The sequence below is a fragment of the Meriones unguiculatus genome, chromosome 8, assembly GCF_030254825.1.
Source record: "Meriones unguiculatus strain TT.TT164.6M chromosome 8, Bangor_MerUng_6.1, whole genome shotgun sequence".
Taxonomy (NCBI): Eukaryota; Metazoa; Chordata; class Mammalia; order Rodentia; family Muridae; genus Meriones; species Meriones unguiculatus.
In genome coordinates, this window is record NC_083356.1 from 40,661,973 (window position 1) to 40,677,047 (window position 15,075).

The 15,075-nt window shown below is 39.9% G+C and overlaps 1 long non-coding RNA gene across 2 annotated transcripts; it reads right to left on the reverse strand.

The window, feature by feature from the left end:
• Positions 1-507: 507 nt before the first annotated feature.
• LOC132655823 (uncharacterized) lies at positions 508-11,721 on the reverse strand. 2 transcript variants are annotated; one of them, XR_009593699.1, is made up of 4 exons: positions 11,648-11,721; positions 11,451-11,547; positions 2,005-2,192; positions 508-1,020 (listed from the first exon to the last, which is right to left on the reverse strand). It is a non-coding gene; the product is annotated as an uncharacterized LOC132655823 (long non-coding RNA). The 2 variants fall into 2 exon arrangements; XR_009593700.1 differs by lacking the exon at positions 508-1,020 and having other exon boundaries at positions 1,754-2,192.
• Between the last annotated feature and the right edge of the window lie 3,354 nt (positions 11,722-15,075).

Genomic DNA, 15,075 nt, shown 5'->3' on the forward strand with positions numbered 1-15,075 from the left:
AAGAGGCAAAGGAAATCTCCCAAAGACACAGAGCAATGGCACTAGCATAGATTCAGATCAGCCTGACTATATGATCGGATGTTTGACCTCAGTAATCACGGTGCCATAAAAGAATTACAGAATAGAAAAATCAAATGCATGTGTACTGGAGTCAGCCTAGACACACTGGAATCCTGTGGACACTGCTGTGTGACTTTGCACTGCTCAAGTGCTTCTCTGAGTCTCAATTTCCTCACCTGAGACATGGAGCAGTTAACATTTACCATAGGAGACCATGATTGTAGAGTGAAATAAAGTGGATCAAATGCTAAAATATCTCTGACTTTATCTTTCCTGGTTTGACAAGGAAGGAAAGAAAAAATATTAAAAGTAAGAGACTCACTCTCAGTGAAAGGCTGCTAGCAGACAAGTTGAGCTTAAAGCTTTGAATTTGCCAACATCCCCAAGCTTAAAGGCACTGAAATGGCAATTCCATGTGTTTCAAGCCAGTAGGAATTCTTTCCCCAGTCGTGTGCTTTACATTATAGACTAGACCATAAGAGGAGTTGAGAACCTTATTGCTGACAGCTTCCATAGTCTTAGCATGAAGGCCTACCTCTTGGAACTCCATAATTAGCATTGAGATTACCAAGAGAAAATGTAAGTCCTTCTAAATTGAGTGTTGCTACAAGTCCAGCAGCTTAGAATGATGAATTTATTATGTTCCAATTTCAGTGGCCCAGAGTTAAGACATGACTTTGCTATAAGCTCATTGTCAGGAACTCGCAAAGATGCAGTTGGAGTATCCAATGGGGCTCACAACGCACTTAAGGCTTCCATGGAAATGATCTATTTCCAAGCTCAAGTAAGCTGTATGTAGAATTCAGTTCCTCACAGCTGTGGGTCTGAAGGATTGATACCTTCACTTCTTGCAAGCTGTTGGCTGGAGACCAGGCTCAACTCCATCACAGCCATAGATCCTTGCCAGATGAGTTTTTCTGACTTGGTTTCTTCAGAGCCAGCAAGGGAAACAAATCTGTTCTACAACAGTCATATTTAATTATTCAGTCACTTCTAGGCAATCAAAAGCACCCCACCATACCATTTACATTCTGATGGTTAGAAGCAAGTCACAGTCCAGAACAAATTCCGCAAGAAAAAGAATGTGGGTGACATCTTTTTTTAATTAAATTTTTATTTTTATATTAATTATAGTTTATTTACTTTGTATCCCAGCCATAGCCCCCTCCCTCATTCCCTTCCAATCCAACCCTCCCTCCCTCCCTCATCTTCTCCCATGCCTCTCTCCAAATCCACTGATAGGTCCTCCTCCCCTTCCATCTGACCCTAGCTTATCAGATCTCATCAGGACTGGCTCCATTGTCCTCCTCTGTGGCCTGGTAAGACTGCTCTCCCCTCACAGTGTGGTCAAAGAACCTGCCTGTGAGTTCATGTCAAAGACAGTCCCTGTTCCCCTTACTAGGAAATCCACTTGGATACTCAGCTGCCATGGGCTAGTATGCCTCTAACCAAGCAAGTGAAAGACCTGCTGGGAAAAAAAAAATTTTCAAGTCTCTGAAGAAAGAAATTGAAGAAGATATGAGAAGATGGAAAGATCTCCCATGCTCTTAGATTGGTAGGATTAACATAGTGAAAATGGGCATCTTGCCAAAAGCAATCTACAGATTCAATGCAATTACCATCAAAATACCAACACAGTTCTTTACAGACCTGGAAAGAACAATTCTCAACTTCATATGGAAAAAAAAAAAAAAAAAAAAACAGAATTGCCAAAACAATCCTGTACAACAACAGATTGTCTGGAGGTATCTCCATCCCTGATCTCAAGCTGTGCTACAGAGCAATAGTAAGGGTGACATCTTATATGGTGCGTTAAATTGGCTTTTCACATTGATATGACAAACTGCCTCACAAAAGGAGCTTAAGGAAGGACCTCCTGGGGCTCACAGCCTAAGATAAGGTCTGCCGTAGTAGGGAAGATGTAGTGGCAGCCACAGAAAATACCTGGGGACACTGTGTCCACAGCTAGAAAGCCAAGACACACATGCTCGTCCACTCTTGGATCGCTTCTCCTTTTAATTCCCCAGACTTGGCTCATGGGATGGTGACACTCACATTCAAGTTGAGTCTTCTCACTCTCAGGAAAGCACTCCAGAAAGCTCAGAGACTTGTCTCCTTGATGGTTCTAAACCCTGTAGTTGACAATAAAGGTTATCCATCACACTTGTCTAGCTAGCACATAAGCAGTAATGACATACAAAGATGGGGGGGGGGGGAGATAAGAAAACAATGGTTATAGTTGATTGCTGTGATTAGCAGGGACTATTTTTTTTTTCTTTTCAAATGTCAGCCCATGATTTACAATGGCTACTATATTCTCTCTTCTCAAACTACCAAGTAAAATAACAGATTTGAGTCAGACAGTTGGAAATATCTAAGTTATGTACTCGGTTTGGGCACCTTAGAACTGTTACAACTCAAAAAAAATTATTCTGGACTCTTCAATATTTCTTACAACTCTTCTGAAGTAGCCATAATTTATTTCATCCTGTGAATTTTATGCTAGCAGTGTAACCTAATTTTTGCACTAATAGAGGCCTGCATATTTTTCTTGTTTAAAATAACAAAAGGAATTCTAATTTAGTTCTCATTCAACCAAAACAAAACAAAAACTTCAATTTTAACATATTGGTGCTCCCTAAGGAGACTGGAAAAGTCAAGCATGGTTTCTCATTTCAATGTTTGATCTTCTAAATAAGCTGACAAAAAGTGACATATTTCAATTGAATTTATCAGATGTTGATTATTTTGTGGTACCAGTTATTCTGGGTAATTATGGTCTATAATTCTGTAAACACATTCTGATGTAAACAACAGTGGAAATAGCATTTTTCGAATGCTCCAACTGTGCCCACAACATAATAAAAAGCAGTAATTTATTACTCAGACTAATAATTAGAAGTAATTAACTACTAGAAGCAATTAGGAATAGTAATTTATTTCTTAACATAATGTAATGAAACTGGTTTTTCTATATATGTTTGAATATTTAGCAACCAGTAATTAGTTTCAGAAGAAAGAAAGAAATGTGTTGTTTTGTTAACAATCTTAGATGCCTGGCTTGCGAATAAGTCTGGCCCATTAACAGGGAGGTTTGACAAATCACTGGGTAGAATGGTGCAAAAATGAGTTCTGTGCCATCTTTGTAAAGCAGTTGTCTCAGTTTCATTACGAAATGACTGCTTACTGAGTCTCTACTAGGTTTTATGCCCCCTGTGCTAAAAACTGAATAGATGTGCTGAGAAGTACGAAGGAGAAGAGCAAGGAATTAGGGGCATACAACACAGCAGAAGGACTCTGTGTTTGAGGCTTCATACCACCATTCTCTGGAGTGGTCTGTAAATGAAAGGGTTAACTGGATGACAAGGTAAGAGGAGTCTCTGGCACTGACCAACTCATTGGGGAAAAATCCAGAGGTGGGAGTGAGATGAACCCTTCCAGTGAGCTGAGGCTGTATAGCTAAAAACCAGAGGAAGACTTGTCAGAAGCATGCAGGTCCACATCTGCCATGTTGAGTTCAGTCCTCCCTTTACTAACAACACAAGATCACAATTAAAGTTGCCCTTTTAAACTGTCCCTTGGACACCTACCTGAAGCTAAAACAAGGAACTGGGACAGAAGATGTAGAGAAGCCAACTAGCATGACAATCAGGGATTCATTTGAATGATAAGGTAGCCATGCTTATTGCATGAGTGAAGAAATTCAGTCTGAAGTGTGACAATTTAGTAAATTGTCAGGGTTGAAAATGAACCACATACAATGACTAATTAGAATTAATCATTTAATTAATCAATTAAAAAGAATGAAAGTGGCCCGTGCAAGTGGCTCTATCTGTATCATAAAATGATTCAAAGAACGAAAGATTAGGATCAATGTTGAGTTTGGGGATGTATTGAGTTAGAGAGACCCAAAAAACATGTCTTGGAATTGTTGACCAAGTAAAGGTCAGAAGCCTATGACCTTTTAAAGGTCACAGTGCTGTTGACTAAAGACATATTTTGGGTGTCATCTGCACAAAGAAGGTCTGTCTAAAAGAAGGCTTAGGATAGGGAAAAAAAATCTAGTCTATTCTAGAACAAAGCCTGAAGAAGCCTGGACAGTTCAGTCCTCTGCATCCCTCCCCAGGTTTCTCCACTTAATCCTCAGTGGAGACCCATGTCTATCTATCAATCCTTCCCTTTCAGCCAGTCATGACCTTCCCCTGCATTGGAAGGTGGTAACTCTTTGCTGCTTCTGCTCTTGCTGCTCCCTTCCCTCATTAAAACACAACATTTCTTTTCTTTCTAAGAACTTCTATTGGTACAAAGCTTCAGACTCCAGAGGTTCAGGCACTCTGACTCCTCATCTTCGCCCACATTGGTCTGACACCACAAATGAAGACACCTCCCTTTGCAGCTCTAACGGGGCTCATTCTCTTTATCAGAATTACACTTCACTCTCTCTACCCATGGATCAGCCATAGTCCATTTGGAAGGCTTAGAGAATGGTTACCATGTTGGGACATCTGGTGCCTCTCCATCTTTCCTAAAGACATCCATTCATAGGCTTGTACACATAGGAATTTAGGGTGGGGCTTGGGAAATACGACTCATGCATTCAAAGAAACCAAATTAGTTCAGTTTTCTTTCAGCTATGCTAACCTTCAGGGGAAAAAGTCATTGATAAGCATCCGGTCTATATTAACTAAGTCAATAGGTATTTATTTAATGTCTTCAGTTTACAAAATCAACATATCTCATCATGTTGATTTTTTTAATTTTCACATCAGTCTTATGGGGTAAAGATATCATTACACTCAGAGCAATACAGCTGAACCCAAAGGCTTATCAAGGTTAGTTATGGAAATTGCAGTAGTTGAAAGCCGTATCTTGTAAGTTTTGGACACTTCTTAATACACCAGGCTCTAAGCTGTTCAAGCTAGAAAATACATAATTGCTAAACAGATTGCCTACTTCTAAGTCACTGCAGCATGAGAAATTGGGTGAAGCTACCCAGAGCAAATGAGCCTAAAACAATTTTGATGATATCGAGTTATAGAACAGTTATGTAATGCAGTGGCAGTGTCTTAACTCTGGGAAGAACATGCAGAGAGAACTAAGAGATGATTGAACATTATGAATTCAAAGACAAAAACACAGGAGAAAAACAAACTATGTAGTTCCCCACTTGATACTGCTTAATTAAGTAGAAAAAATACATGAACTATGATTATAAAGTGTTTTACACCACCACACACAGAGTAACTAGGGATAGGTTTTTAAAAAATGAAGGGCCTGGTCCTTCTCAGACCCACACCCAAAATCTCCAGAAATAAGATGAAGAAATTCCACTTTCAAAATTCATGTTGTGATTCTCTTGTGCACTAAAGTTAGCTGACAGCTGAAATGGACCGTTGCAACACTGTTGATTAGCCCGCTAACAGAATGGGAGAGGAGCGGGAGATACAGGATGAACTAAGCTGTTTTGGCCAGGCGATTTCATCAGGCATTACGAAAGCCTTGGGGCCTCTAGGAAAAGTCCTCTTACAGACTTGTTGTGGTAAAGAAAACTAAATTCGGTGGTAAACATTTCAAGTTCATTCTCTCCAGGTCACTTGAGAAAGTCATTTAAATACAGGGCCTTGGTTTCCTCACTTCAAATAATAAAGCAGGGTTGGAGATGGCTCATCAGTTAAGAACACTGTCTAATCTTTCAGAGGATCCAGGTTCTAGTCCCAGAACCCTCATGGTGTCTCATAACCATCTGTAACTCCAGTTCCAAGGTATCTGAAACTTTCTCCTGACCTCTGAGAACCTGGCACATAAATGGTGCACAGACACATGCAGGCAATAGCCCCATACACATAAAATAAAAATAAACAAATCTGAGCATAAATAAGGATAAAGTGATGAGACAAAGTTCAGGTGTCTAAGGTTGTTGAACGCTCTCAGTAACATTCAGAGAGTGAAACACTAAAGAACAAAATGCCCCACGCATGGAAAAGCCTTGTGCCTACTGTCAGATTTCTGTTTTTATGAGTTTCCTCATTCCATCTGCTGAATGTGACTACAGGAAAGAGCTAACACTGAAGTCAAGCCATGATGGTGACCTCACTGAAAGTAAGGTCCCAGTGCCCTGGGAGGTTGGCTTCCTTTTAGATGCTGTTGCAATATATAGATGGCTTCTTTTTCCCCTGAAGGTTAGCATAGCTGAAAGAAAACTGAACTAATCTGGTTTCTTTGAATGCATGAGTCGTATTTCCCAAGCCCCACCCTGAATTCCTATGTGTACAAGCCTATGAATGGATGTCTTTAGGAAAGATGGAGAGGCACCAGATGTCCCAACATGGTAACCATTCTCTAAGCCTTCCAAATGGACTATGGCTGATCCATGGGTAGAGAGATTGAAGTGTAATTCTGATAAAGAGAATGAGCCCCGTTAGAGCTGCAAAGGGAGGTGTCTTCTATACAGGATTAAGTGCTACCAAGAAAAGGAAGCCTCCACTATCATTCCTGGGAATCCACATGGCATTTTATCATTTTGACACCAGAGCTGAGCCCTGCCCTCCCACAGCCACCTCCCATACGGGAAGAGATTATGATCTACAAGGCAAAAGTCGCCCTTACATATATTCTGAGTGACAGACTAATATGAGGGGCTCATAAGATGATTCTTTTTTATTATTCATGTTACATCCCAATCGTAGCCCACTCACTCCGCTCCTCTTGGTTCCAACTTCCCTCTCTCTTCCCACTATCCCCCCTTCCATGCTCCTCAGACAAGGAGAGCCCCACCACCACCAGCAACCCATCCCAGCACATCAAATCACATCTGGAATGAGCACATCTTCTTTCCCTTTGGCCTGGCAATGCAACCTCTCCAGGGGGAAGTGATCAAAAAGCAGGCCACAGAGTCCATGTCACAGACAGCCCCCACTCCCCTTTCTAGGGAACCCACATGAAGACCAAGCTGCCCATTGCCCATTGGCTCCTACATGTAGGAGCCTAGGCCCAGTCTATGCATGGTCCTTGATTAGTGCATCAGTCTCTGTAAGCCCCCCTGCCCTGAGCCCAGGTTAGTTGTCCCTGTTGATCTTCTTGTGGAGCTCCTATCCCCTCCAGGCCCTTCTATCCTTCTCTCCACTCTTCCACAAGGCTCCCTGCATTCCACCCATTGTTTGGCTGTGTTTCATCCACTGTTAGGTGGAACTGCTCAGAGGACAGCTATGCTTCGCTCCTGTCCGAAAACTTATCAGAGTATCATTAACAGTGTTAGGGTTTGGTGCTGTCCCATAGAGTGGGTCTCAGGTGGGGCCAAGCATTGGTTACACATTCCCTCAATCTCTGTTCTCTCTTCATCCCTGCACATCTTGTGGGCAGGGTAAATTTAGGGTTGAAGTTTTTGTGGGTAGTTTGGCGTTCCCCTCCTTTGACGAGCAGTCCTATCTAGTTAGAGACTAGCCTCTTCAGTCTTTCTGACCCTGCTATTAGGAGTCTCAGTTATGATTCTTTTTAATTCCCTTCTCCTGAAATTTTATACGGTTATGGTCTCTGCTAGATTTTAAACCTATATCCCAACAAAGTGCATTCTACAGTTGCAACTTGTTAAGTCAGAAATACCACTGCTTTGTCTCATCTTGGCTGTCCCTTAATTCTTTTTTCATTTACCCAGTATTTCAACTATTCCTCAAAATACCTATCTGTGCAGTCTATGTCTGTGGTGAGATGGGAAGTTTATCCACATACTAGTCCTGCTTCAAGAGTGATAAAATTATTCTCCCAACAAAGTTCCTTTATTCTTTTCCACTATCCTTTCCTTCTCACTAACAAGAAGTTGAACAAATTCAACTAGGAATGGGCTCAACTAATTTTCTAAGGATGCAGGTTAATGTTTTTGCCCACATGATTGTGCCGTTCTGAAGAGGCAAACAGTCTTTAGAACCTGCAGATGGAAAAGAAGAAGAGAAAAGAAAACAACCCACCTGTGCACCTTCAATATCAAACACTAAATATTACATCATTTGCTCAAAATTTTATTTACTCAGTGGTTCTTACCATTCCTAATGCTGCGACCCTTTAATACAGTTTCTCAGGATGTGATGACCCCCCCAACCATAAAATTATTTTTGTCGCTACTTCCTATCTGTAATTTTGCTACTATTGTGAATCTTAATGCAAGCAATTTTGGAGAGAGAGGGTTGCAGAAGGAGCCACAACCCACAGGTTGAGAACCACTGACTTAATGCACTCTCTGTATGGTATCCATCTTAATGTTCTCCTAAAAAGACCCACCTTCATCTTCACATACAGTGTTAATTTTGTGTTCCTGGAGACTCCCTGTAAGGAATGGCAGAGTAAACATCCAACATCATCGACTGGATTTTTCCATCATGCAACCCATTGGAGCCACAGATGCACCATGACTTACAGGCCACTGAGTTCACGTGTCTCGTGAATGTGCATCTTTTGGCTGCTTTCACTGCCGATTTGGCTCTAAGGATCTCAGAGTCAACCACAAAGCTGGAGGAGGGTTTTAAAGACTATGTAACGCAATATCCATCCCCGCACTTCAGGCACAGGAAGTGTGGCAGATAGACAGTCGCTATGACCGTTCTGCTTCTGTATTCATCAGCAGGTACTTAAATGAACAGAGAACTCTTCAGGTCTACTCACCAAGGAAGAGTCACTCCCTCTGATTTTTCTAGAGCTTCTGTCTAAGTTTCCATTAAAACCTATATTGTTGCCCAGCTGTTGCCATCGACTTTGGAAACCACTCAGTGCATTAACCGGGAGCAGGCTGATATGCCTCCTGTCATAGCAGCTGCTATCACACAATTGCTGAGCAAAATTACTGACCTGCCCCCTCACTGAACTCAGTCATTTTAGCCTGTCCTCACCATTATAGCTACTCTTCAGGCTACTGATGACTATCACTGCTACAGGCACTCTTTGCTAAAAAAGAAGCAAAGATTGTTCAACAGCCTACATTTTCACAGTGAAGGAGTGAAAGTCTTGCCATGTGTAGAGCCAATGACACCGTGAAAGCACCATCACAGTGGTTGGATTTGGAAGGAAATTTTCCAAATGTTTTCTCAGTGAAAGAAAGATGAGTAGTCAATGTCTGTTAAAGTCAAGGGTCATTTTGTGTCAAGAAAAAGAATCATGGCAGGTATAGTTAGGCACCAGGAAGTTTTTGTTAGGAAGACCTAACAATACAAAAAAAAAAAAAAAAAAAAAAAAAAAAACCTTAAACAACCTCTAATATCATTTGCTCTCCAAATCCTGTTTTGCTATCTCTGCTATCTCTTCTAATCAGGACTGAATTCAGTTACTCAAGGCTCAATGACTTACAGAGAGGCAAATTTAACCTACCTATAACTCTTAATTCACCTAATCACTCATAGGGAGTCACAATGCTTCAGTCAGCAATGGCTAGAAAGATGCAACCACTTCAGGGATAGAGCATGAATAGACGGAGTAAGAAGAGGCCGTTATGTAGCAAACTGGTTATCCTCTTCACTTCACTGTGTAAGTGGATTTCCTAAAGCTAATTGCCTGTTTCCTTCTCTCTTTTTAACTCCACCTCCTTCCAAAACACAAGCAATTAAAAGAATTTGAGACAGTCCTCAAAAAGGATGTGACAGTGGCCTAAACAAACGAATTTTTATTTGAGAACAGGAAATAACTGTTTGTCCCAACATGTGCACACACACACACACACACACACACCACATACACATACTACATATCCTAAGATTAATATGCACAAATACACATGGGCAAATACTCAACAAATATTCACCAAATGTCAAATGACCAAATGGCCGAAGGAATTAAAAATCTGTTTAAGCCAGGCATGGTGGCACATACCTGTAATCTTAGGAAAGGGAGGCCACCTGAGATCCTTTCTCACGGACAGTATGTATAGGCATGTGCTCCTATGGATAACAGTATTGCTGCATTTTGAAATAAATGTTGTTCCTCTGCATATTTAACTTTCTAAAACTTTACTCATTTGTGTGATTTTGTTTGTTTGTGACAAGTTCTTATTTGGCCCAGGCAAACTTTGAACATTCTATTGAGCCATAGCTGGCTTTAAGTTCCTGATCCTCTCTCCTTTACCTCCCAACTGCTGGGATTATAAGCATCCTCTGCCACTTTTAAACTGACACAGCCAAATACCTTAAAATAGGCAGCTTATAAACAATAGAAATTTGTTTCTCACAGTCCTATGGGCTGGAAGATTTCGTGTCCAGAAGGTCTGTTCTCTGGTATGTAAAGAATACATCCTATATGTCTCTTTTACATGTCAGAAATTAGAATCTAGGAGTGTGGGAGCTCTTATGAAAGAGCACTGATCCCACCATTCAAGAGGGACCCCCATTTCATGACCTCATGACCTCTGTAAGGCTCTGCCTCAATGCAATTACTATGGGAGTTTGGGTTTTAATATGTGAATTCATGTAAGAATATACTCAGGTATGGCAGCTTCAAGTCCAGTAGTATGGAGGGTGCAGAAGACAAAAGCAAAGGCTCAGGAGACAGATATCCTGAAGCTGAATCAGAAAAAAACTATACAACTTATTTAACTTCTGTTTCTGGGTGTTCATCTAGATAATGAGAGTGAAAACAATGGTACTAACCTTAATAGACTGATGTATGGTTTAAAAGACTGGATTATGAGATGTATTTGAAAGTCTTTCTGGCATAAAAAGTGCTACATTAGAACTTGTTATTATCAGATCATATAATTGAGTTGTTCCTATAAATTCAACGTAATATTACTGACATCTGTATATCACAAACAGATATGCACATTATATACATGATATCTACATATACATATATCATGCACAGATAAGAGATATATATATATATATATACATGTGTGTATATCAAATAATCAACTGTATGAGTAATTAACCCATAAAGTTAAAATTTTTAGTTAAACCTTACAGAAACTTATCCATAAATTAATGAGAAACAAAGAATATAGGATTATGGGGATTTTCTCATGTACAGCTCAGAAATTTCAATGCCAGGAAAGTTTGCCAAATGATTTGAAAATTGAGGTCAAATTTCAGGTGACTAGAACTTACTTACCATATGAGCCATAGGTTAGAAACAAAGCCAAGTGGCAGAGACAGTCTATAAAGTTGGGGGTTGGATTTTGGGAGGGCACTAGTTTGTGGGATCACAGATCCTTGTCTAGGATGTTTAGGTAGGTCTGACACAAAGAATACACTGAATTCCTCTCTAGTTATCATCTTGGTTAGACAAGCCCAACAGGTAGGCAGGCCCTAAAAGCAATGACCAGCACCCTCACCATGTCTTTTGTATTTGGTTATTTTTCTATAAAAACCCTACTGTGAGACCTTGTGTATGTCACAGTGAGGCTCCCAAGTACTTACTGTGGCCCTGATCCAATCAGGTTACAAAGGACTGTTAATAAGCCATCAATATCTAGCCGAGACCAGTGTCTGAGTGGTTTGTGAGGCATTTCCCAGTCTGGAACACAAAGCACAAGAACTGAGCAGTCATTACTCTATTTTTAACCCTCTAAGCTAATTTGGCTTCCTCCCAGTGTGCACCCCAGAGAAACTTGCACCTTGTAGCTTTCCTTGCTGAACTCTCTTTGGACCCTCCCAGACATCTGCTCATGGCTGAATTCCTTCTTCCTCCTCTAACTCCTCCCTCCCTGGCTGGCAGAAAGTCCATCCCTATTGTCTCCCCTCCTCGGTAAATGATTACAAGCTGTTTTATCGTAATATCAGGGGACAGCTGGGGACAAATGTTTATACAACATTGAGCAAGGAGATTCTCAGAACAAGGATTACAACCAGATACGGGGATACAGAAATCAGTGTTTGAGTTATACAACAGCCTATGCTTACAGGGGGTTACCTTGTCTTCAACTTGTAAAATTTTAGTAATTTTCTATCCTCATGCCTTAAAAGTTAAGACTAATAACTAACTGTTATGAAGAACAATAAAAAAGTGGGACTGAAGCTGAAAGAACCGTGATCTCGTTTTTTTTACAGCCGAATAAAATTCCATTGTATGTCCATATTGCATATTCTCATAATTTATTTCTCTGCTTGCGGCTGCTATCTAGGCTATTGTGAGCAGAGCTGCACTAAGCATGTATGAGGTTAGGTATTAGCCCAGGAGTGGTAGATCAAGGTCATATGATAGGTTCTATTTTTTAACTTCTTGAGAAACTTCCCTACTGATTTCTACAATGGTTGTATGAGGTTACTTAAGACAAAAGACTGTGTTTTAGGAAGAGGAGATTATATAGGAGATGGTTGGGAATAGACACTAATAGTTAATGATCAAGAATAACATGCAACCAGATGGAACAACAGAAATAACTCTGAGTTAGATTCTTGCCTCAATATGATAACGCATTCTCTCTGCAACATAAAACAAGTTGCTTCACCCATCCAGATTTTATTCCCATAGATTTTCCAGATATGTCCCACCCCAAAATACCAGAGTGGCTCATAATATATCCTTTGCATTCTTTTATAAAAACATTATCAATGTATTTTTGTTAACAAAGTTATAATCTCATAAATAGCATTTCTATTCAAGTATATCATGTACTTTAACCAAAACTCTCCCGTGTCCCTCTCCCTTCTACTGTGACCTTTACTTTTCCCAAGTAGTCTTCTTTCTGCTTTCATGTAATATATATAAATTATGTGAAACCATATACATATGATTTCATATCTTTCTGTTTCATTAATAAGTGGACACTTGAATTATAAAATAGGTATATAGTTAATAGTTTTTCTATTTTCAACTCTGTCATGGATTTTTCAGTTTTTTTGGTGGATAAGAGCATAAAAATATTATTTGACATACTTTGGGTCTGGTTAACTTTTATGTGTGATGCTTTTTATCTACATGTTCTTTATAATAAAGTTTAAATAAATTTGAATAAATTAATTTTGTGATAAAGCAAATGTACTTCAAATCAAAGTACATATGAAGTTCTTTAATGTTTTTTCCTCAAGCAGATACATACATTCTCTCTTAGTAATTTTTTTCTATTCCACATATATGAAATATCATTTTAATTTTATGTTTCCTGACTTGAAGTTTTGCCTTGAGTTACTAAAAGTCAATAAAAATTAATAGAACAACAACAAAAAAGAAATAGAGCCAGGAAGGAAGGAAGGAAGGAAGGAAGGAAGGAAAAAATACAGGAAGGAAGAAAGCAGGCAAGCACACTGGTATTAAACTCCACTGTAGCTTTTTGGTTTGTTGTTGTTGTTTTTGGTTTTTTTTTTTATTAATTACACTTTATTCATTTTGTATTCCCCCATAAGCCCCTCCTCCCTCCTCCCCTCCCGATCCCACCCTTCCTCCCCTTGTTGTTGTTTTACTTCACTACTTTGTTGGTTCTTCATGGGTTCTTCTTCTGTCTCCTGTCTCCTAACAGTATCTTCTCTGGTTCAGCTCAGTTTCTCCTGGCTCAGCTGTTACCAACTGTCTTCTCACTCTGCTAGCCCAATTCACTTTGAACTGTCTCCTATTTTCACTTTGCACTCAATCTGTTTTCTTCTCTTCTCTAACCCTGCTCAATCTTCTTTCTTCCTGCACCAACTCTCTTCTCTAACCCTACTTTCTGATCCTACTCTTCTGTTACCTGGACCCTACTCCTCTGTCTACTGGACCCTACTCTCCCTCAGCCTCTGCTGTATTTTTGTATCCTTCTCTGTTCCCAGAAGTCCAAGAGGCAACACTGAAAGTCATAGGGTCAAGCAGGGCTAAGCATTCCAAAAGGATCAGTTGATTAGCAACTGGGAATCCTTTAAAGGGCCAGGCATACAAAATAACTGACACTACACTCCCAGAATTCACTTCCCAGATCTCTTCACTTCCTACTGACTTTGAAACTAGTCTCACAGCTTTTCTCGCCTGAAAACTCAAATAGTAGGACAGCTGCAAATACCCTCGCGGCTCTTTTCACTCCTATAAGGCACAGTGGCTAATATCCAAGAGATTGTTCACTGTTACTTTTTTAAATTTTATAGTTTGCATGAGTTTTAACCATAAATATTTGATCAGAACTAGCAACATCATTTGCTTCTGGCTTTGTAACACACTAAGAAGCTATAATAATGGCTGTGACTCCAGTGTCTGTTCACCAACGACTTGTATTTAAATAAATGCATGAAGCAAAGAATGGTGAAGAATTTTCAATATCCCAAGAACCAGGCACAGTTCTTGGACTACAGCAAAGGTTCCATAGGTTCTAATTGAATGACAAAGTGTGGAACTATTAATAATATTAATAAAAGATCAAACATTCCTTCAATGTCTTCCAAGGGGCTTACTTAGCATATTTTATTTCCTTCTTAAATCTTTAAAGAGAATATCTCTGATGCAGAGGAGAGAGAATGATAATATGAACTAAGCACCCCTCAGCAACCAAACTTTTTGGAGATGGAAGGAGGTTTTTATCACAACTCCCAGTGTCACATGCATTCAATGCCATATGTTGTTAATGAGCAAATCAAAGCACATCAGTGGTCCAGGTTCTTCCAAGAATACAAAGCTAAGCAAAGTATAACAACTTGGGAGAAGAACAGCTCAGCAACATTGAGCTAACAAATCATGACACAGATCATACACAAGAGCCACAGAAACAGTAAAGCCTAATGTGCTGTAGAATTCAGAGAGGCAATTGTAGAAACCGATCCCCATGAGCAAATAGTGAGTGTGAAGCATGCAGCCTATTGCAACTCTGCCATGCCTGAGCTTTGTATTTCCCATTCACACATCATCCTGAAATACATCAGCAAAAGAACAAATTCTATAATAGACTCTAATGACAGTCTCAGAAGGATTAAAATCCTTCTTCAGGGCTTGACACTTGTCCCAAGGAAGCCTGCCATGTAGCTCTGATAGAACACAGCAGCCACTGATTAAACATTCCTTCTCTTCGAGTTGTCTTTCAGGAATGTACCCGATTCATCTTGTGTGAGGTGAAAGACGTGGCTGGGTTGCTGAGCAAGGAAATCA